A 23,901-nucleotide genomic window follows, 5' to 3' on the forward strand; every position below is an offset into this window, starting at 1 on the left:
AAACATCGTCGCAAGCCAATCTCCCCTTTACAAAAACTGTACGAGATAACACTACACTGGGTAAATATTTCTTGTGATAAATGCTTTACTTACCTGTCGCGACCGCGGCGCGCGTTTCAATAATAACCGTGATATTGCGATGATACCGACTGGAAAAACTCGTTCGGCGGATGTCGATATCCTTAAAGGTTCATGAGTCGACCACTCCCCGCAAACGATCCTCTCAATAGTTCCATATCCATTGCTTTATAATCCCGTATTGATAATATATGTGGTTAAGCTGAGTAAGCATTGTATAAGTGAACAAATGACAGATTCATATTTCATTTGGCCTCGGGATACTCCAATGCGAGTGTAGTGTGATGCCAGTGAGCGGCTTTCATTCATGCCGCCTCGGGCCACGTTCCACACGAGATCGCATCTTCCAATTACCAATTGCATCTGTATGCTCTGCTTTGCGATTTTTGTCATTGTTACTCTGTTAAAAAACGTTCTAAACTCTGTTTTTTTTCTAGATCTTTAAATTCGTAATAGTATTTATTTGTGTTAATATGAAAATCCTCATACCTTTTAGTGGATAAGTCGTATCACATTACTAAATTTAGGTATTTATTGTTATTGATATCGGTTCTGATATTAGTTAATGTTAATTTGCAAAAGTATTGATTGGAATGTATAATGTACTTTAGGATAACGGAAGTCATCTCTATTCTGTATATAGTGTTTAATTTGCTATTAATAAAAGGTGCCTGACTATTTTTGATATTTTGAATTTTCTAGATTACAAGACATCACAAACAGTACGGAATGCTGCTTATATTGATCAGCTATAGTAATTTGCGCGCATTTCGTAATAGGTGAGCATTTTTGAGGGCCAGTTGATGTGGCGGTATTGTGCCGGTGTGTTACACAAACAGTACCGAGCGCAATCGCTCACGTTTCACAATCGTGGGTTCACCGACCGACACCAATACCTAAATTAATTTTCTTTTTGGTCCCGCGTCGCCGCCGCTCATTGTTCAATTTGTGACTACGATTTTGGAGCATCGATGTACTATTTTGTGATAGGAAATCCGAAAGTGATGCTAAACTTGTTCTCTCGTCTGTTCTAAAGGTCCAGCAATTACCTGCTTCAGTCATTAGTAACTTCATTAATGAAATCTATTTCATTCTTACGTACCATTCTTACATTTATTTTTTAAGTTTAAGGCATGAGTACTATTATATATCTTCATAGTCCATTTATATAATAATAATAATTGTTTTTGCATCTGTTTTGTAAAAAATATTATTGATACAAAACTTGCGCCTCAAATCAAAAGAATGTAACAAATTTATTATTTGTAGGTGTGTTATGAATATACTCAGTACCAACCGGTCAAATTGCTCAAACATGTAGGTAAGCATGACATTTTGCTGCGAGGCCGCGCACCGTTCTTGTAGAATACTTATAATGTACTAGGTGGTCTTGTACACTTAATTCCAACACGGTTAAAATGAAGAACATCAATAGTGGTGAATGTCATAGTGAAGGCCGGATATATTGATTTAGGACGACATAGGTTCAACTGTATATCTACTGTTAGTAGAATTATAAATATAGAAAATAATTAACTTAATTAATTGGGGCAATGATCAAAATTAGTTTATGTCTTTACTTTATCCACCAGAGCTAGACTGTCAAAAGGTGTTTGCGTGTGTCTCTATCTCACCTATATTAGCTACCAAGCAGCTTGCTATGGTGTTTCTGTTTTAGGGTGCTATTCGACAATGAAATTCAGATAAAAAGCATAACATTTTACTTCTCTGGAATTACAACGCGTGAGTAGTGCTGTACATGTATTTAAATAGGTGACGGTTATCGTTTGGCAGCAGGTGGACCGTTACCTATATTGCCGTTTCAGTTATGTTAAAGAAAATACCGATGATATAACTTAAATAGTTTGTATGTATATTCACATATAGCTATGTAAATCTACAAATGTTGAATTTTAAGGACTTCCTAGAATCATGCTATAATTGTCACAGTTATGTTAAGGAACTACAATCTAGAAAAATTATCAGTCAATGCACTTAACCAATTAAAGGATGATGTTTAAGGTTAGAAATAAGGATTTAATCTCATGATTAGAGTTTACTTTGTGACTATATTTTGTATATAAGTTTTTAAGGACTATTTTACTATTTCTGTTATCAATCATTACGAGGTTAAGTTTAGGCTAGTAAAAGAAATATACACCTGCATTGAAGTTGATAAAAACAAACCCGCGACTGATATGGAAGGCGAAGGTGTTACTAACAATGTAAACCATCCAAAGTTTATTGGTAATATTGACTTAATCGGTATTTCGAATTGCAAAATTATATACAAAGTAACCATACTACTAGCTCTACTACATATAAAAAAGTGAGTTCTATAAACGGTAACCCATACATTTTGGATTAAATATTTTACATTTCTGTGACTCGTTGGCTCATTGTTACGTGGGGGAGTGCCGATCGCGGGCAAAACAAATAGAGAAAGTACCTACTGCAGTTTTATTCTACGATGCTTCCTACTTCAGTTATTCTCAGAGCTATAACGTTTACATTAATAACTGCTTAATTGTCATTAATTAATTTTGTCAATATAATCAGTCCTTATTATCCGTAATACAAATAATTCTTCTGTATAATCACACTTGTCACAATTCCTCCAAATTAGGACCGATTTGGATGAAATTTTGCATGTATATTTCAATGGATTCTTAGATGATTTGACAATTGGAATCCATACGTTGCGCTGCTTTTCCTGGAAAGATGACGTATGCCGGTATTTTATAAATAGTTAGTTTATATTTATTTTTATGTGATTTGTGTTTTCACTAAATGATTTATGGTTAAAATCGGTTCCTTAAAAAAAACTAACAATTATATAGCTATCGCAATGCACGTTATATTGTGTGATTAATTCCACAACTTTAGTAATTAATTGGATACTGAACACGTGAAAGAATATGTGTTACAATACATGTTCTCGATGGATTATTTAACTGAGTATTGCAATATATAACAATAAATAAGTCATGTTGAGTTTATTTAACTACATTGCTAGTTATTAGATTACATCTCTTATAATTGTGATCGCTTTACAGTACTCAAGTGCATTATAATCTATTGATGGATATTAACAAAGTAAATATATATGTACGTACTACGGGTATAGGTAAACTAGTTATTGTTTGCACTCGAGGCGTATTATTAGGTACATTCACTACATGGTGACAGCAGTACAAAAACCTTAGTAGGTAGCACAAATTAATACCCATAAACAGTTTAATTAGCAAGCAGAATAAAAGTAGGTATAAACAGCATCATAAATAGGCTAATCACATGATGGTAGCAAGGCAATAGCAATTTTATTATTACATTCTTTGTGTCAACTTGAATATATACCTGTAAAGTTTAGACTCGTTTATAAGCAAATAATAAATCATATTAATTCTTAATCTCATAACTCATCAAACCCTAAATTTTCACCCTTCTATCATCAACCCCCATTTTTTAATAGCGAGTTTAATTTATTTGGTAAAATACTGTTTGCAGGGTCAGTTAGTTTCAATATATATATTAGAATCGGTAGGTCCCGTTTTTTTATATTTCTGAGCATGTCTGTTTACATATTAATATTCAAATTTAGTTACGATTCTTACGGCCACATACCTTTAGAACAAGTGATTAGTGGACTCGTTTTGTTTTAGTTTCGAAGTCGGCTCTTATTGTTGTGTAATACTGGTCGGCCCGATTAGATTACCTTCCAGTGAGACGTTTCATAAACCGATTGTTACTTTCATTTCGCTCGGTGCAATCGACAACTGCCACTACTATAGAAATATGTGTGTCTGTACATTGAATTCCATTCGTGTCTGTCAGCGGTTGCATCTACTACAACATTACCATAGAATATTTATTGTTGAACTTAAAATTCTAATTTCCGTATGTACTATTATAGCAATACAAAAACAACTACATATACAAAATTTATACCGCATACCGCGGCGATGCCGTGGTTGGTGGTAACTCTACTAGTACTTATTAGATACTATGAAGGAATCTGAAACCATAACACCTATAAGAACTAAAAAAATTACAGTCAATATTTTAATGAAGTATTATTTAATTAGTTTACTATTAAATAAAATATTATGGCTCTAATTACAATTTCACAATTATTAATGGGCCTAAAAAATATTTTGTATATTTCAAGAAATATAAGAAAATATGATACGACATACTTCATATCATAGTTAATTAAAGAATATTAGTTGACGTTTTATATGAAAAATGTAATTTGGTGGTTTCATTAATTCTCATATTTTTTAAATAATTCGAATGTCTAAAATAACCGTCGCTTACAAACATGAACAGCTCTACAGATAGCACGTTATCATGTGGCGCCTGTGACACCTATCATTTCACTTATTCGGTCATTTCACTACCTGAAAAATTGAGACCTAATTCACCGCTTAAAAAGCAAGCTGCTTGGTAAAACTGAGATACCCACGCAGAACAAAGTCTACCTCGTAACAAAAACTACACACTAGACAGATGTAGAATAAATATTGAATTCTACGTCAGCTAGGTTAACGTGAGCTTTAGTGACGCACGTGAGTGATAATCGAGTCGAGTATCGATTATCGAGTTCCGATTAGATAATAGTAGGGGCATTCGAGTGCTGCATATCTGTCCACATATGGCATATACATAGCACAATTATTGTTTATACATTCATTTGTCATTCGTCACGGTTGCCGATATTGACAGCATATTTGTGTTTGAACGGCTTACTTCAAGGCCAGTTTGAAACAAATCGCTCGATATTTATGAGCCGCGCTTGTAATTAAGTGTAGGTACCTATAAACTTCAAATAAAATGTCTGTTACGCATGTAATTTAATAATTGTGTATTACATATTTACACATTTAATATAATATAAGTAACAAGTAATACTTATTTTAGATTTTGTTATATAAAAAGATACTTCACCTGTGACAACAAATTATTAAGTGTGGAACCAACAACAACGTACATATGAAGATAAAAATAATAATTAAAAGTAGGGTTTAGAATTGGCGAATGAACTAAGTAAATCCAAAAACGCTGTCAACATGAATTCTCCTTTTTTAATTGAATTGAAAATATTATACATAGTGAGAGATATATAAACATGATGTAACATAGGTACATCATATAAGCTCGACTCTATAGAGTACGAAATGTTGTAGAAAGTTCTAGAATATTACATAATATTACGGTTGATATTGTGCAAGTGTTATATTGAAATACACACAATGAAACGTAAAGTCACGTCGACATATTCCTCGTTATCGATAAAACCGATAATTCTAAATAACGTAGATTAAAAAGTATGGCCATATTGTTACATTTGCTCAGAAACATGACAAAATATGTAAGTATGAGGCAAACTGTTTTTACTACATTATACAGGGTATGACGTATACATAGGTACATATATTAAAATGAAATAATTATTATTTTTGTACTATGTTTTTTTACACAACTGAAATTTATTAGATACCGTAGAGTCACTTGGTGAAAAATACTAACCAATGCCTCTAAATATTAATAGCAAGGGACAACGCAATACAAAGGCTCTAGCACAACATAAACGTTATCTCAGAATGAAGGTGTCATAGTTTCGTATTGTGTTTCTTTTTCAATGACCGTAGTTAACTTGCAAAACCGAATTCTTTGGTGACAGATATAGGAGACGTAGGATGCAGATACTATGACTCCTATTTAAAGTCTCACGTTGATAAATCTATAAATTACAAAAATCCTTATATGTGACTTAAATCTACTATCGCATTTATGGATACAAATGTTACAATAGATTTCCAGAACAACAGCGGTGTAATTTGTTCATTTTTTGTTGTATATATTATTTGAATATACAAGCATGTAAATTGTTTGCCTTGTTTTTGTACAGTGTGTTCGTGTCTCGTCATATGGAATTCGACGTTGGAAGTACGCTTGTGAATGTGAAATCATCATTGGCCGGTTGATTAGTCACTGAAAGCATTCCAAGAATACCAATACTCCGCGATCTGTATTGAATCGGAACCTTGTTGCTTCAGGAACGGGCCATAACGCCTTAGCTTTTGTTCCCTTATGCCGTTAATTTGGCACTTTGTGGTTCGGTTTATGAGGTCAATAGCATGTTGTAGCGATGTAATGATTCACACAATGTAACGTAATTTTCCGATTCTACGTAATTTAATTATATTTTAAAGGCTACAATATTATATTAATAGATTAGTTGTTACATGTCAGTACTTAAATATTTCCTGGAATTTATAATGTTATAAATCTGAAGAGTTTGTTCCTTTGGTTTAACACTCGTATCTCACTGATGGTAGGAATTGAACAATTATCTAAGTGCTCGATAGCCCATATTCCCAGGACAGATAAGTTATAGAATATCACATTACACTGAATATGCAAGGCCGATAAAGTTGCGTTAGTGAGCTGAGTAACAAATATTCTTCGGTTTTTATAATTTTTTTAACGACATACATACCAGTCAATAAGATAGTTAATGTGAGGCAAAATCTAATAGCGAGCATAATGACCTCATATTTATACTTCACCATTTTTAAATAACCAACCAACCACCGTTGTTAATTCTTGATGATTTGGTCACAATGGCTAACTTACCTACTTGACTTTAAGTTCAGTCTCACATACTCTGCTAGTGCACCCCCTGTACACTTATCATCCATTATAAAACCGCATTATCTATTCAATGACCACTATGTGGCAAACAATATATTTAATTAACTGATTAAATAGTAATTATTATTTAGGAAAGAACTATATAAAATACGCTACCTTAGTAACATATAATGTCGACCTACAATAATCATAAATTTGTTCCCATACGCTTTCACTTTTCATAATCTGATGAAGTGTTCTGAATGTGCAGGACATAAATCGTAATGGGTGAAAGTAAACATATAAGAATTATACGTACTAGTGTCATAGGTAAATAAAAAATGTTTTTTAAACGAATGTAGTGTGTTCAGTGGAATCAATGAATTATATTTAAAATATGGTTTTCCATATAAATAGTAATTCCATATCAATCGCGAAATTATTTTGAGCGTAACCACAATAACTAGTTAATCGTTAAGTAAATACAATATTATGTTATTGTGATACCCATTTTGTTGGTGAAGCTACCGAATACAGACACTAAAATGTATGAAATATATTCATTATCGTGTTATGTAAATTTTGTGTGCTTTCCTATCATGCTAATGGTGAATTACAATCGGTAGGGCGAAAGGGGAAGTCGTAACCTATTGTGAAATAATTGCTGATAAAAATGTATATTTATTGCTCTTTATTTTTAGCTATACTGATACTATACAACATTATAGTACTAGTTTAAGTTGTTTATGTAAAAAGTCGTTTACGTGAATACATACTTCTGTCAAACTTTTTTCGCCAACAGGTGATTTTCAAGCATTATTACGGGGTTGAAAGATGAGAAAAGTAAGTGAAATTACAGGATCAGAAGAGGCATGACATCTTAGTCCTCTAGAATAGCAACGTATGAGCGATCGTGGGCGTCACATAATAACGTGATGTTTGTAGTGCTGTTTATGCGACTATATAGACAACAGATATAATTTACCATCACCTTGTTTCATATTCCAATTACAAAAAAACCTCTTCATATATCATTTTTGAATAACAAAGTAGCTACTTTACTGATATAGCTGTGGGATTGCTTGCGTGAGTTCAAGTGAAAAGTATCCTATGTCTTATCCTAGCATATTACATTACATTTGAATTCATCCAGTAGATTTCATAAAAGAGTAATCCAATCGCTCACAAAATTTAGATGTTATATTATAAATGTTGTAGTACAATTTAAATAATAAACAAGCAAAAGTTTCTTCCATTTTCTATTAGATATCATCAATCATTATTATCATACTTAAAGAAATATTTGGAATAAAAAAGGTGCCATTCCAAATTGTTTCAAATTACTGAAAGGGGGTGGTGGATGCATTACTCCGTGAAGGTGGGGACATCTTGCGACGTTCTTATATAACTCCAATGATTCCTCGCGTTGTTGATCGCAGAATCACAATATTTATAATAGCTGCATAAAGGTTAAGACCTGAGCACTTTCTTGTACAATCTTTTAGACCCATCTAATTAAAAATGTGTACTTCAATTAATAGACAAACATAGATATTAATAATGCCGTATACAGGTCATGTAAAAACCGAATTCACATATTACGGTTTAAAACTACTGATCAGATACTCATCAAATTTCAGAGACGCATTTTACCAACTTTGAAACAAAAAGAGAATTATATTATACATGTTACATAGAACAAGTTGTGACGTAACAATTATAAAAAAAATATTTGAAAACGAAGAACCAAGAGGCGCTTCCACGGTGACTGAATATTCGTCCGGACCTTCCTAAAAACCTCTTTTTGTATGGGTCTCGATATCTGGTATTGGAGAATCTTGTTTCATATTCCAATTACAAAAAAACCTCTTCATATATCATTTTTGAATAACAAAGTAATTTTTGATATCACGTGAAATCTTATATATTACATATTACTAGTTACTATGCAGTAGCATATATTTGTTTATTTAAGTATTTTATATTGAAAAATTAATCCTATTGGTTTTGGAACTTGGAAATTTGGATATATCTTCGTTACCTGAAATGATTTTTCAATTACATAACGGGAGGTATACTATCATTTTTCTGTGAAAATATAATATAAAAAGATGTTATTAAAAACATGATTAAGTTAAATAAACTATACTTAAGTTATATTACAACTTTTTGAATTCAGTGTTATTAGTTTATTTGTTGTTATTCTATGAGGGACTATAGTCATCTATCAATAACATTTCTCCGTGTTTAAATATAATAAAATGAGTAAAGCGATTCAGCAAATAATAGTAAATGAGATATCTGAAGGAAAATACCTAAAGTTAGTCACATTGTTGCCATGAACTCAATCCGCCTTCTTTCACTGTAAAGAGGATCATAGAGCGCCAACAATGGGGATTTATACGTATCAATTTGAGAGGTAAAAAGCATCATCGACTGTACGGTTATATCATTATAATAGTAGCTATGAAATAGTGTTCGGGGGTGGTGGAAAGCTATTTCAGGTTTTCCGTATGCACACAAGAACTACAACAGTTGACTGCTCTATTAACTCTATTTTGAATAGTAGGCGTGAAGATATGTCTGTATAAATCGTATATAATTTCTTATTGACAGACTATATAAAAATAGATTTATAGTCTCGATGTAAATTATAATTGATTATCATATTTTAACATGTATTAAGGCAGCTGTTATCGAGAATATAATCTAGTGATTAGTGACATTTTTTAATGATGAGGAATATTTGGCACATTTTTTTATAATAAATGATTTGCTTGCGCCAACAGTATACTCTGGCGGGACACTAGCGGAGGATCGTAATATGAGTATGAAGTCAGGTCAGGTAGCCCATTCCAGGAATTTAACATGATGGTTTCTAACCGGATGGAGTCGAGTGGAGGTCAACCTGATATGGTATATTCAAATCAATCCCATTCCACCATTATTCGTCCCATTGCTAAAATAACCACGCCTGATCAAACTCCTCGCGGGCCCTGGTATCCAATGTAGATAATGCCTTGTATTCATCACGATTGGCTAACCTACATATTATGGTAATAATCATCCATTACACAAAACCTACTTTGAAAATAAAAAAACATGCTCATATATTACTACACAGATTTCCTTTTAATATACTGCCATATAATTATTTGACCTTATTCAACATTACCGATTGAAGTGGGCTTCTTACAGCAGTAATTAATATAAATCGAGTAGGTACAGGCATGAAGTGGCAGTTAGAAAACACAAATAGAATTGGTTTTAACATAATATGTCGTTTATCAACATAAAACATCAGGAAATCTTTTGATCGCAGATAACTTGGTGAAGACAAAGCATGCAGTAGTTCAAACGTTTTAACACACACTTGTTTTTACCTTCTTCTACGTTAATTTAAGTTACTCTCTGTTATATATCTATTGGTTTTTATAACTATAAAGACAAACAAGAGCTGATAGCACGTCATCATATATGTATGTATGAGATAGTATCCCTCGTGCGTTGCCATTTCAGTGGACTGATGTTATACTCTTTACTTGTAATAGCACTGCCTTATATTTTTATCTAACCGTAGCATAGTTTACAAAGCAAGCTACTTGGCAGCTGAAACAGACTTTACGCAAAGTTAATCTCTGGTGAAATATTTTTTTTTAATTGATCAAGTGTTTATACATTACAAAAAACGAACAGACAAATAAACATGTAACTAGTTTAGCAACTTCTATCTGGAGCTTAGAGAGAGAGAATCCGTTAATTACGGAAATATAACTTAACTTGAAATAAATAATACTTAAAATGTTCTATAAATAACTTCCGCGCTGATGAAGAAATAAAACGTGACACTCTAAGGAGAAATATTATAATATCCTAATGTTGAAAATTTACTTTGCTTGTTCTATTTACCATGTTCTCTAAGTAATTTGCAATAACAGATTTTATGAACATTATGTTGCTTGTAGCTTATGCAATGAGCTACTATGTTGTAAGTCTATTAAGTGTATTATGACTAGGTCATAAATATACCATTTAGTGGACAGTTTTGATTCCCATACCAGGCATATTGTATCAGCTTCCAATGCACAAGTACATGATTATTATTCGTGAATTTCGGGAACTTTCTTAAAATCTGTATTATAAATATGACATATTGCATGTTTGTTTACAGGTATAGCACGTACGTGTACATAATTACAAAGCCATTAAAAAGATTCCAAAAATACAATACAATGTTGAGAAAATCGCATTGATGAAAGTAGAGATAAGCAAGTTTTTTTATCTTCGAGATATGACTACAATGATAACTGGAATATAGATAACATATTTCTAGTTATGACTAAGGAATTGATAACAAAAGAGACGATATGAATGGAAATCGAACAGGTCTGTATGTTACTGTTCGTGAATACTTGCATCTGCATAACTGAACCACTCGGTTCTCATTAGCCGCCGTCCGTTACTCCGACCCGACTCCCGCGCTCAACGGGACCCTGCAGGGTTGCCAGGCTGGAAACCCAATTGTGTCAACAAATCGTCCTAATTCTCTCTTATTAAAAAAGAGTGAGATGTTTAAGTAAATATTAATTACGTTTGAGGTACCAGTTTCCAATGTCATGTTAAATAGTTTCAATCTTTTACCATACATGTATACAAAAATGTGTTTAATTTTTCATTATTTTCCATCCTTAGGTTGCCAGGAAGAGTGTGCAATAAGGTCACAAATTATAGTTATATTGTTGTAGTATTATAAGTTTAATATTTGTATCCATATTAAAATATGTAGTGTATTTTTTGTGAGAGAAATAATTAAGAATTGTCATTTTATTTCATGTTCACGTAATATAAAGATTGTAGAAGAAATGCTAGATCGATATACTGCAATTTATACGCTTAGGAAGCATATCTTTCGTTAGAGTGACGTACTCTTTTAATTTTGAAATAGTAACAGTGAAGACAGCACTTTACCTTAGAAAGAGGTAAATAAATACTCACTTAGTAGGTAGAACAATATCGAAAATTAATATTTTAAGGTCGATGGCAAAAGCTTCGAGGGTGATGTATCTAGAACAACTAAAAACCTGGTTTACGCAAGGCCCAACCTGCGGGTAACATTTAGGCCAATGTTATATTCATGACAGCCCTGTTACCAGACAGATTTTCCACTGTATCTAGTCGCGTTACTAGAATCCGGAAATGTGTGTAGTACATATTTTAGCTATCCGAAATGTTAGGTTTATAATCGTGAGCACACCGATCCGCATCTAAATATTAGTATTCATTATTTGTTTAACACAAATGGTGTTCCAATTTATTGCTATAAAGTTACGAATAGATTGACGTATTGACATTGAAGACCTATTTATTGTTAGTTAAGATTTCTAGTATCTAGGTTTAATAAAAATTATAATTCTTAAAAATGAATGGCATAGAATGTCGTGTAATTACGGAACGGCCTTCAACAGTGAGTCTTCGAGTCGAGGTGGGAAGTGAGGAACTTTACAACTACGTAGTAAATAAAATCTTAAAGTAATTAACTATAGAGAAAAAATATATATTGGTATAACAAAATGTAAATTTACTTGACATGTGCACCATATTACTGTCTCTAAAAGTTACAGATGAAAGAAGTATCGTATTAGTAATAATTTATTAATTTAAAATCATTTCTTAAACTTCAATAGAAATCCTTACATATACCAGATGAGCAGATTACTATAAGAAACTATATAGAACAATATACATGTCATTATTTTAATATCAAGTAGGCAGTCTATTCCTATAAAGGTGCCGTTTTACAAATACGAAGCAAAGAGTTATTAATATTATGTTAATTACTATGCTACAAAATACGTAAATATTATAAGTACACTGACGAGGCAGTATGTTCGAAATGTCATGCTAAAAATAGTATCGCCATATACATGTAGTGGATATGATGGACACGTTAAACTTCAATGAATGATTGAAGTAAACAAACCCTGGAGTGAAGGTCAAAGGTTCTCTCTATGGGTGCATATACTAGAAACTGTAGTGTTCAATGTCAAGGTAAAATACACCTTGACAATTATTATATAGTACCTACTACATGCAAAAATACTACTTTCCTAGTACATATGTACATTTAATTGTTATCTTAGTAATTTTTAGCAATTTTAATATTATCGCTAACGATTAACACAATCAATATTATCTTCTATTGTATTTATTAGGTTCAAAGTATCTTTTATTATTGAAAATATTATTGATAATTATAACCCATGTGAATATTTTTGTACCTTGTCAAAATAACACTCTATTAGAGTGATTTAAATTTTTTTTTAAATTAATGACAACGTCACTGACAAAGAATTTGTTTTGTTTATATTCAGTATATATTTTAGTAGTTCACTTGAATATTTCTCCTATTGTTCTGAGACTGAAATTCATAACATTTAACTGTGTTTAAACTAAAATATGTTGCACCTGAAAATCTTTCATGGACTTTCCAATATTACAATCATTATAAGCATTAGAATCAAGCAATCAAATCAAATCAATCAAATGCATATCAATCAATTGTATAATTGACATTTTAATGAAATTTTTATAAAACACGAAATTCAAATTTATGTCTATTTCTGACAAATATGTTGGCGGAAATGCAGTGTTTCACTAACAAAATAGTAGTACTTAATTGAGGAATTTGATTGTTAGGAATGGAAAACTAGTCCCATTTATTCCTAACATATTAACCCCAGGTTGACATCCTTGTGGTTTGATCTGGGAACCACCGTACTAAAATCTTAGTAAATTTACCACTAATGTCTCTCTTCTAAATGACCCCGTACCATACTTTGGTTCTTTTCTACAAAAAGGACTACTATATAATTTTATTTTTCTATGTAATTAGAATGGCACACAAGCATATAGCCCACGTGATAGTAATTAGAAATGATTCTCTGTTTAACGGATGATAACAGAATAGTGCACCCGCCTGCGCCAAGGGTTTCCACTGTCGAGGCTCCCGTGGAGGATGATAAGATGAATTTGCGGTCTGGTTAGTCAGTCCATCGTGGTAAAAATTCAACTGGAATTTTTATCACGCTAGCTTCCAGGGGAGCCGCGTGGAGATCAACTTGACACAGTACATTTCTAGGTTAATAGTCACATTACTAACAATCTCCTTCCCTGGTTACAGCGTCGTTATAATTTAGGTATACATAGTAATCGTTATGTATCATCTGATAGGGAGCAAAGGCTAAGAAAGCGGAGGTAAAGAGGGGCAGGTCGGCGCCGCACGCGCTAATAGAAAGTCCTCCTACCATTGTTTTCTTCATTACGACACTTATTTATCAGCTGTCAGTCCACGTTCACTTATTGTATTTTTTATGCTAATTGAATTCACTATTATGAGAAAGAATGATTATACTGTCTCGCTTTAATTGTTGTTCTTTCTTTCAGCACTTAGTTTTTTTAATTAATGAAAATTTATTTGTATGTTATATAATGATGATAATAATTTTGAGGAGTTGTTATTAACCTGTATTTTCACTGCATTTTTTTTATTGCTCTTTAAATTGGAATGAAACTGTGCGTCGGAAGAAATTAGGTCATGTAGAATTATCTACACAAAAGGCTTACAAACTGACGAAATAATAATAACATAATTTTTAAATTATAAAAACAGTATTTGGCATACTACATTAAGTAATACTCACACTTAATACATTGCACACACACAGGAATAGGAATCATTGTGGCACTGCACTCACTGGGCCCAACTTTCTGCTGCGTGCTGCTACACCGACCACGACAATGTACCTGTCCCGTCTACATTACGCCACTAAGGAGCAGGACATTGTCGATTATATTCGTACCAATAGTAACCTGACATTGAGGGTAACACAGCTGAAGTCGAGTCACAACGCAAGTTTCAAAGCGTTTGTGGCCCTGGTCCCCACCGACTTGCTGCCCACCTTCATGAAAGAGGACTACTGGCCGAAAGGTGTGGTGTATCGGCGCTACCGTGGCAGATTGCCGTCTTCAGTGCCGTGATCACACAGACAATATTATTGTATTAGTTTTTAAATATTATATTATATGTATGTTAGTCTATAAGGTATTTATAATATGGGCCTAGTTGTCTGAAATAATGAATAAATAAAAAAAAAAATTGCACCGCGTTACTAACTCTGGTCAACGCGACATTAAGTCAGGCATTAAGTCCGTCATGTATACAATTTTGTGCGCAAAGGAATAAATAAATATATTGTATCGTCTCAGTCTCATTGTCGTTCCATTATTTATATTATATCAGTTTGTTATACAAGACTAAGTAAACTCAATATCTTGAGTACACTTAGTCATGAATACTATGTAAATAAAATTGAATGTTTCTCTTCACTCAATAGCTGATTGATTGTGGAATGAACTACCTGTCGAGGTTTTCTCGTGAGATTACAGGGGTATATTAGGGTTTCTTAAGAGTCGGTGCCGCGCACGTGACACCCCTTGTGTTCCAGGCGTTCATAGGCTATGGTAACCGTTTACCATCATCAGCGCCGTAGGCTTGTTTGCCGAAGTCGTGGTATAAAAAAACTGAATATCGGATATAAACAAGAAAATTGATCAATAGTTCACCAATGTACGTGGACTCTGACGTTATATCTAAGAATTAATAGAAAAGGTCATTAAATTATATTGTAAGTACCTAATTACTTTGCTAACTTAGCTATATGAGCGGAGTACTTAAGTACTGGCCTATTTTTTATATTTATGATTTATATTACCATAATATTTTATTGACTATTACAAGGTCAGTTATAAATCCACTTCTGAACATAACTTTATATTGCAATCAATAAAATAATTAGAATTTACTAGTATAATTAACAAATATAATATTAAAAACTCTAATACGAGTATAGAATTTCATGATTTACTCGAACGTATATACATTGCTTGTGTGTTTGTAATTACGCTTATCGCACCTATTTAATAAAAAAGTAAACGAAGAATCCGTTTAGACATATTGTTTTTATGTAAATAGCTAAATAAAAAAAATACATATGATAAAACAAATTACTTGCGAATAATGTAATCATGTGCTTTATTTGAGAAAAAAAGTAATGTTTCATTATGATGAATCTCTGAAAGGTTCAAGAATATTATCTCCTTAAAGATGAGTGTATGTCTATCACCTACTGGTAATTCAGACAAAAAAGTTAAGGCTACTTTACTTATCATTTTCTTAGTATCTTAATAGCGTCTCTCTTTATGTATTTATTTATTTTTATTTTTATGCATACCAGTAATTGAAGATATGCGATTTTATTATGAATTCACCGTAAGAACCATAAATAAAGGTAATGATAGTAATAATAGTGATTCTTTCTATAGGCACATATGTTAGCGAAGTAGAGTGAATAAAATTTCGTTTATTTTCTGCTTAATTACTGTTTGCTTTGTAAGCTGATGTTTTTTCGGTTAAGGACGAAATAAAGCATTAAAATAATATATGATAAGTGGTATAACATCTTAATCCTCCAGAATGAGGCATGAGTGATTTTTTAAGGACGATAATGTAAAGAAAAGAAAGCGCTCCCTTGCGTAAATCGTTTATGCTGGCGGAAGATGACAAAATGAGCATGAAGTCAGGCCAGTTAGCCCATATTGGCAAATGGCAATTTACGATGGTTTCCTGGATTTGGTGGATGGTGCATTGCTAACAAGAGGGTTGTTAGTCCACATTGCTAACAATCTTCTTTCCCCTCAACGTTTTAGTGGTATCACGGACGCCAAATAGTAACATGATTACCATGTTGTTCATATATAGATAGATAGATATTTCAGCTACATAAAAAACTCTTAAAAAATACTAAAATGGTCAAAAGTGGAAAGACCATCACACATAAGGTGTGTAGTTTTAATCCACCGGCCGTTGTGTCGCACGACACACAGCCGCCGGACCGTGACCATAGGATTTCTGGTAACACATCATTTGTAGTTGCCAAACGCATTGGGTCATTCTTTTGTCCGCGTGGGAATGATGCAAATGAGCCTTCGCTATTTCTTTGTTTGATTTCGTGAAAGTTTACACGATCGACGAGGAAACGCGGCCGGCGACGGCCGATGTGAACGCAATTTTTATGTAATTGTTACGTCGCGACGTTTGAATGGTCCAAGATAACAGAGCGCCGCGTTTGTATTTAATACCGCCGTCTTATCTATTATAGATAGTTGTATAGCGTAGATAGAAGCGATAAATTATTGTAATGTACTTAATATGTTACGTATTATTGACAAAATGACATCAAATACAAAAAATGTGTCTCTTACATATTTTTTAATTATTATTGAATAGGTACGGAATCTAAACGGGTTACGAAACAATGTGAAATATAATAAACTTATTGTAAAACTCTAAATTATTGCATTACATATTTTATATTGTTTATACATTGCATGACAAATCTATAAGTATATGTAACTTTAACTTCATTTTTAATTTCAAATTATTCTAATGTTGTGTTATACTGGTTTTTACAGTTTCATTGAAAAAAGGCAATAACCAGACTGGTTATTGCTACTCATATTTATTGTCCTTACTATATAATGCAGAACTTATAATAAATATTTAAAAGTTGTCCCTGAGATTGTTAAATCAATAATGGTACTTAGTTACAAGAAAGTCTATGACTTGCGACACATAACAGAAGCGCGCGCTACGGAGGGGAACGCCCTTTATGAAATCAGCTGCAATGCACCCGGGTCAAGCAGACGCGGAATTCTGTATTTTTAAAAAGATTCCAAAATTAAACCTGTTATTAAATACATGTATTGTATTTATACGGGGGGCGACTATTTGTGAACAAAAATATATCGCATTGTGTTCTAACGACAATCTTTTTGTATAATTTGTTATCTTTTAACACTGACACATTCTAACGTAATTTTACCTACCTACCTATTTACCTACACTATATTACTTAGACTGTAAAATACATATTAATACGTTTTATACTATGATTCATATAAATATAACAAGATAATTAGAAGAAGAAAACGTTTTCCTTATTTGATTTGACAATTGAGAAGATTAATATACTGGGGACGTTAGAAAAACAATTGTTTATTTATTAATGTGTAGGAGATTTTATTGAGTTTATTTACCTATTCTGTGATATTTTTTTTCAAGCGTGAACAATTAATTAACGCGCCAACTTTTTCTTAATCTATGTTAGCCGAAAGTAAAAATATATACTTTTTTCGGACTATTAAAAATTTATATTTAATAATTTTTAGCGACAGCTATTTGCGATGTGGCGTGAAACGAAAGCCAATTGTAGCTAAATATATTAATTAAATTATTGATAAGACAACCAAATATTATATGAAGTTACAGGGAAATACGTGCATAACAATAGTGAACATCACAATATTGAGTTTCAGTATATATCAATGGAAAGTAACAGTGTGGATGTATATGTTTTGTTAGATGCATTCGGGCAGAATAATATTCATTTAGACATATAGTTACTTTGTTAGCTTATAATATACACAATCCTGTTATAAGTAGTATAACGGGTACTTATTCTGACTGCACAGTTTTTAGTAGTTTTACTAATGTTTCTGTGCAAGAATCTTTAAACTTGTTACAGACAAAGAGAAAGCCATCGCAACTAAATTTAGTACATCAAAATATTCAAGGCTTTCTTGAATAGAGATATTAATTAAATTTAATATTGACATTGTATGCCTCACAGAACATTGGTTGAAACAGTCCAACATGGTATTTCAGTTACCAAATTATGAAATATTGATACATTTACTCGGCAAATTTCAATTAGAGGTGGTTCAATTATTTTATTAAAAAATAACATTAAAGGGAAAGAACGTAAAGATATTGTAGCACTTTCAAATGAATGCATTATAGAATTATCATGTGTAGAACTAGAGAAACACATAATTATATGTGAGTTAACTCAGACTATATTTATACCATGGAAGATGTACTGAAGTTAGCATTCAAAAGTAACAAATTTATTTTGGTGTGATTTCAATATAGATCTTCTTGTTGATATATAAGTAATAAAATTAGAAACCTTTTTAAAAGTTTTGATCTGGATCATATTTTCTTTGAACCTACTAGGATTACATCCACTACGGCAACATGTATTGATAATATATATTGTAATTTTAATTTTAAATAAATCGATTATAAATAGATGCCGTCAGACCATTGTGGACAAATATAACATTCGCATGTAATGAAAAAAACGAGATTATGTATAAGTTCTACAGACCAACAACAGCATTTAAATTACAGAATTTTAAAAACAGATTAAATGGAAGTTTACCGTTTTTGATACTTGATAATATTGATCCAAATATATCATATAATCGTTTTTTCAATATAATAAAAAATCATTTTGATAAAAATTTTACAGTAAAGAAACTTAAAGTCAATAATTCTAAGTACGCTGAATGGTCAACATAGGTATCAATATAAGTAGAAAATATGTATCAATTATATGATATTAGATCATATTTGCGTGATCCTATATTCTATGAATATGTCAAAAATTATTCAAAGTTATTCAAAAAAGTATGTAAGGCCGCCAAGGCACTTTATTTAAAGAATAAAATTAAGTTTTCTAAAAATAAAATAAAAACTACCTGGAATATAATAAATACTGAAACAGGTAACATTAAGTCGCGCCAGTCAGAATATGAGTTAAAAGCAGAAAATGGCGTTATTATTGATAATAATGAACTAGTTGCTCAAACTTTTGATAATTTCTTTTCAACAATACCTCTCAAAGCTACGGAAAATTTAAACTCGTCACCTAGTTTAGCTGAAACATTATTAAAAAATACCATAAATCCTTGCGTTCATGACTTTACTTTTCATCATATCAGTTGCTCCTGTGTGATAAAGACGTTCAACGCTCTCAATCTAAAAGGAACTGAGGATATCTGGGGTATGTCAGTTAGAGTCATGAAAACTGTAATAAGTGAAGTTGCTTCACATTTAACTGAAATATTTAATATGAGCATTGATGTATTTTTGATCTAATGAAAGTGAGTAAAATAATACCGCTATTTAAATCTGGTGACAAAGACAATATATCAAATTTTAGACCTATCTCAATTTTACCAGTTTTTAGTAAGATTTTTGAAAAGATTACAAATGTTAGCTCATTTTAATACACATGATTTATTTCCAATTTGGATTTATGGACGGTCTACTACTGATGCAGGCATTAACTTAATACAAAGTATTTTCGGTGCCTGGGAAGATTCACAGGATGCCATTGGTGTCTTCTGTGATCTCTCTAAAGCGTTTGATTGCGTTGACCATAGGATATTATTACGCAAACTAGAGCATTATGGAATTTCAGAACTCATTGGATCATATTTGCGCGATAGAATTCAAGTGGTAGACATTAAAGGAAGCAAGTCCAAGGGGTCATTTATAAAAATGGGTGTACCCCAGGGTTCTATACTTGGCCCATTTCTTTTTCTTGTTTATATAAATGACTTACCATACCAGTTTCAAAACATACTTGACATAGTATTGTTTGCTGATGACACATCACTTATTTTCAAAGTGAAAAGAAATACAAAGGATTTTAATAATATAAATATTGCTCTTGAGGATGTTCTAAACTGGTTTACATCAAATAATCTAGCGCTTAATTCAATGAAAACAAAATGTGTTAAATTCTCTTTACCAAATGTAAAACAAGTAACGACAACTGTTAGTATGAATCATCATGTTTTGGACTTTGTTGATGAGACTTCGTTTCTTGGTATTGTTATAGATAATAAATTGCAGTGGGGTCCACATATATTCACACTAGCCAAAAGACTAAGCTCGGCTGCTTTTGCTATCAGAAAAATTAGACAGTTGACTGATACTGCAACAGCGAAACTAGTGTATTTTAGTTACTTCCATAGTATAATGTCGTATGGTATTATATTGTGGGGAAGAGCGGCTGATGTAGAATCAATTTTTATATTACAAAAAAGAGCAATTCGTTCAATATATAATTTACCGTGTCGCGAATCTCTTAGAGAACGCTTTAAAGAAACAGGTATTCTTACTGTTCCCTCTCAATATATATATGAAAATATTATGTATGTACGCAAAAACATAAATTTATTTCCAAAAAATAGTCACTTACACGCTTTTAATACAAGGAATAAAAATAAATTAAATATGCCTAGTTATCGTCTCAAAAAAGTAAGTACATCTTTCATGGGACATTGTATACGTTTTTATAATAAATTGCCAGATAGTGTTTTAAATTTAAGTGAAGCCAAATTTAAGATACATGTAAAAAAAACACTTTGCTCTAAAGCTTATTATAAAATAAACGACTACTTAAATGACTACAATGTGTGGACTTAATTACAATTTTAACTTTTGTTATGAGGCATATAATTTTTCCCATTGACATGGATAATGTAATAACAATAAAGAAACTTATTATAAATTTTGTAATGACATATTGTAAATTAAATAATGTAAATTTAATATTGTAATGGGTGAAAACTGTGATCGGTAGAGCCTATGCTGTAAATAATATAATTGACGTAGTGGAGTAACCTGAAACAGTCATGCTCGCTATAAAGTTCAAACTTGTGGCGGCGTGTTGGGCCGGGTCGATGTGCTCCCTCAAATATGGTTGAGTACAATGATGGCTGGCTCATACGTCATACTCGTGAACGGGTGCTGCTTGTGGGGACTGGTCTGTTCAGGTTGTGAACACTGATTAAATTTTTTGTTCTTTGCGATAGCATATGCTGGTGGTCACTCTATTCTCCCAAATTTGAATTTTAATAACTGTATTTATCATAAACATGTTCCACTATTATTTGAAAAAAATTACGAGCTGAGTTTCTTGTCAGTTCTTCTCATCTCGATATCATTCCGAACTGACGGTAGATTTGACATATCATAAGAGTCTGTAATAGACCTACATGAATAAAGATATTTTGAATTTGAATTTGAATATCCAATATCAGTGAGCATTATTCTCGAACCAGCAATCGATAGATACAGTATGAGATTGATGATTAACAAATCCAGACTTCAACATAGTATGAAGATTATCAAAATAATCGTAAACATTGCAGCAAAATCCAACAAACCCGATTTCTCAACTGTCACCTCTGGTCCTTGTTATGACATAAACGTTATTTGTTTTTTCAACTCTACGGACATTCACTTAAGAGCTATCTGCTTTGAAAACGGAGCATGCAATTAATCGACCATCGTACTATTGCGCCATGATCTCGACCAACACTCCCACTGTTGTCACTGCAGACAATTTATATTATTTCCACTTACACTGCTCCGTCAATACGCCAGCACCATTTATGGTATTATACTCGACGAGGAATGTATAGCTCTACAATTTAAAAAGTTGTTTTTTAAAAATAGAATTGCAAGTGGTTGCATAGAAAAATTACTGCGAAACGGTATGTCACGGCATCTATCCACTCACTTGTAATTTAACTGGCACGTGACTTTCGCAACGATTTGTCCCTTTTATTGGTACTTATGTTGTAAAGTCTCAAATTACTAATTACTTAAAAGTAAAATATGGAAAGATCGTACACTTTATTACGGTTACCGTAAGTATAGAACGTTGCGTGACATATGACTGTAACGTCGGAATCAATTTGTCAACATGCCATAGTAAAAGTTTAACGTTATTTTCGAATGTGAATAATGAACACACTGATGTAATTGGAAATATGGTCACTCGCCATGTAAATTAGTATTATTTATTATTTTACTTTTCAGCACATTTATGTTACAATAAAAACTCACAATTTATATTATGACTCTGATTCAATTCTGGTAAATATAATTCTTTTGGAACTATCCACATGCTGGCCGCAACAGCCTTTTACTTTGCCGGACGATAAAGAACGAGTGTAGAGAACACTGCGCGGAAGGACTTATGGAGCGTCTAAAGGCCAACTCCTACTGATACGACTTTAGTTTGTGGGTACAGCTAGGGTTCGAATGTCGAATGTGTAGCCGTCAAGTTTGCGGAAAATTGCTCGCGCATTCCCAGAATTCTGACAAAAGGTATGTAGTCTGTAAGAGTCCGGTAGTACCTGTCTACCTAAATATTAAGAAAAAAATATTCTGTTTATTTTATTTCTAATGCGAAATTAACTATAGAGATACTTACTAATATTATATAGACAGATATACACACTTTCGCATATATATATGCGAACGTGTATAGACACGTTATTATACAGACTGATATAGATCAGTCTGTATAATTTTTCATATCTTAACGTTTAATCGGATCTTAATGAAATTTGCCATGAAGATAGAGTGTATTACGAGGATCGACATATATATAGGCTAGGCTATCCTTTATCTTGAAAAATAATTAAATATGTGCAGACGAAGACGCGGCTAACGATTAGTTTTTTTATGAGGTCCTATAAGGAAGTACTGTATAGAACGAAGATAATTTCCATTTACTATCAAGTAGCATATTTATTACACGAGTTAAGCAAACATCTGTTGCACAATACATCTAATGACGAGTTAATGATGTGACGATTACAGGTCATAGGCTATTTAAGTCAAGTTCAACTTCGTATGTACTTACGTGTGCAAGCATAAGGTAAAGTCCCTATGAATCTTTCAATATCTTTTTTAATGTAATGCTGTATATAATGCTCACTTGTATATAATATGTATACAAAAAATTATATAAGTGTAATTGAAAATCACAGCTTTCCTTCCTAAGCCAAAAAAATATAAATAATGTGTACTGAAAATCAACTGATAAGATATATTTAATTTGTGTGTTTTTTGTAAATATATGCATAATATGTCATAGTTATGAATATACAGTTACATAGTGCATTGAGTCCTCATTGCACTTCTACTTCTTAGAATTATATTGCGTGAATGAAATTCTATATTTTTCTATTTGTGTAATTGGAATGACAAACGAACTTAACTACATGGTGGTAAGTGGTAACCATCACGTTAAAATGTGTCTTTCGTGTACACTCATGCGTTGTCATTCCGAAGAACTAAGATGTTATGCTTCTTATCCACACTATCTTATGTCTTCCTTCAACCGAACCCAGGTTACAAAACACTATTGACCTTTGCAGCTGAAAAAGATAACATACCCACTGTGTGACGTCTTTTTG

Source organism: Achroia grisella, unplaced genomic scaffold (assembly GCF_030625045.1).
Source record: "Achroia grisella isolate CSIRO2021 unplaced genomic scaffold, CSIRO_AGI_Agris_v1 utg517, whole genome shotgun sequence".
Taxonomy (NCBI): domain Eukaryota; kingdom Metazoa; phylum Arthropoda; class Insecta; order Lepidoptera; family Pyralidae; genus Achroia; species Achroia grisella.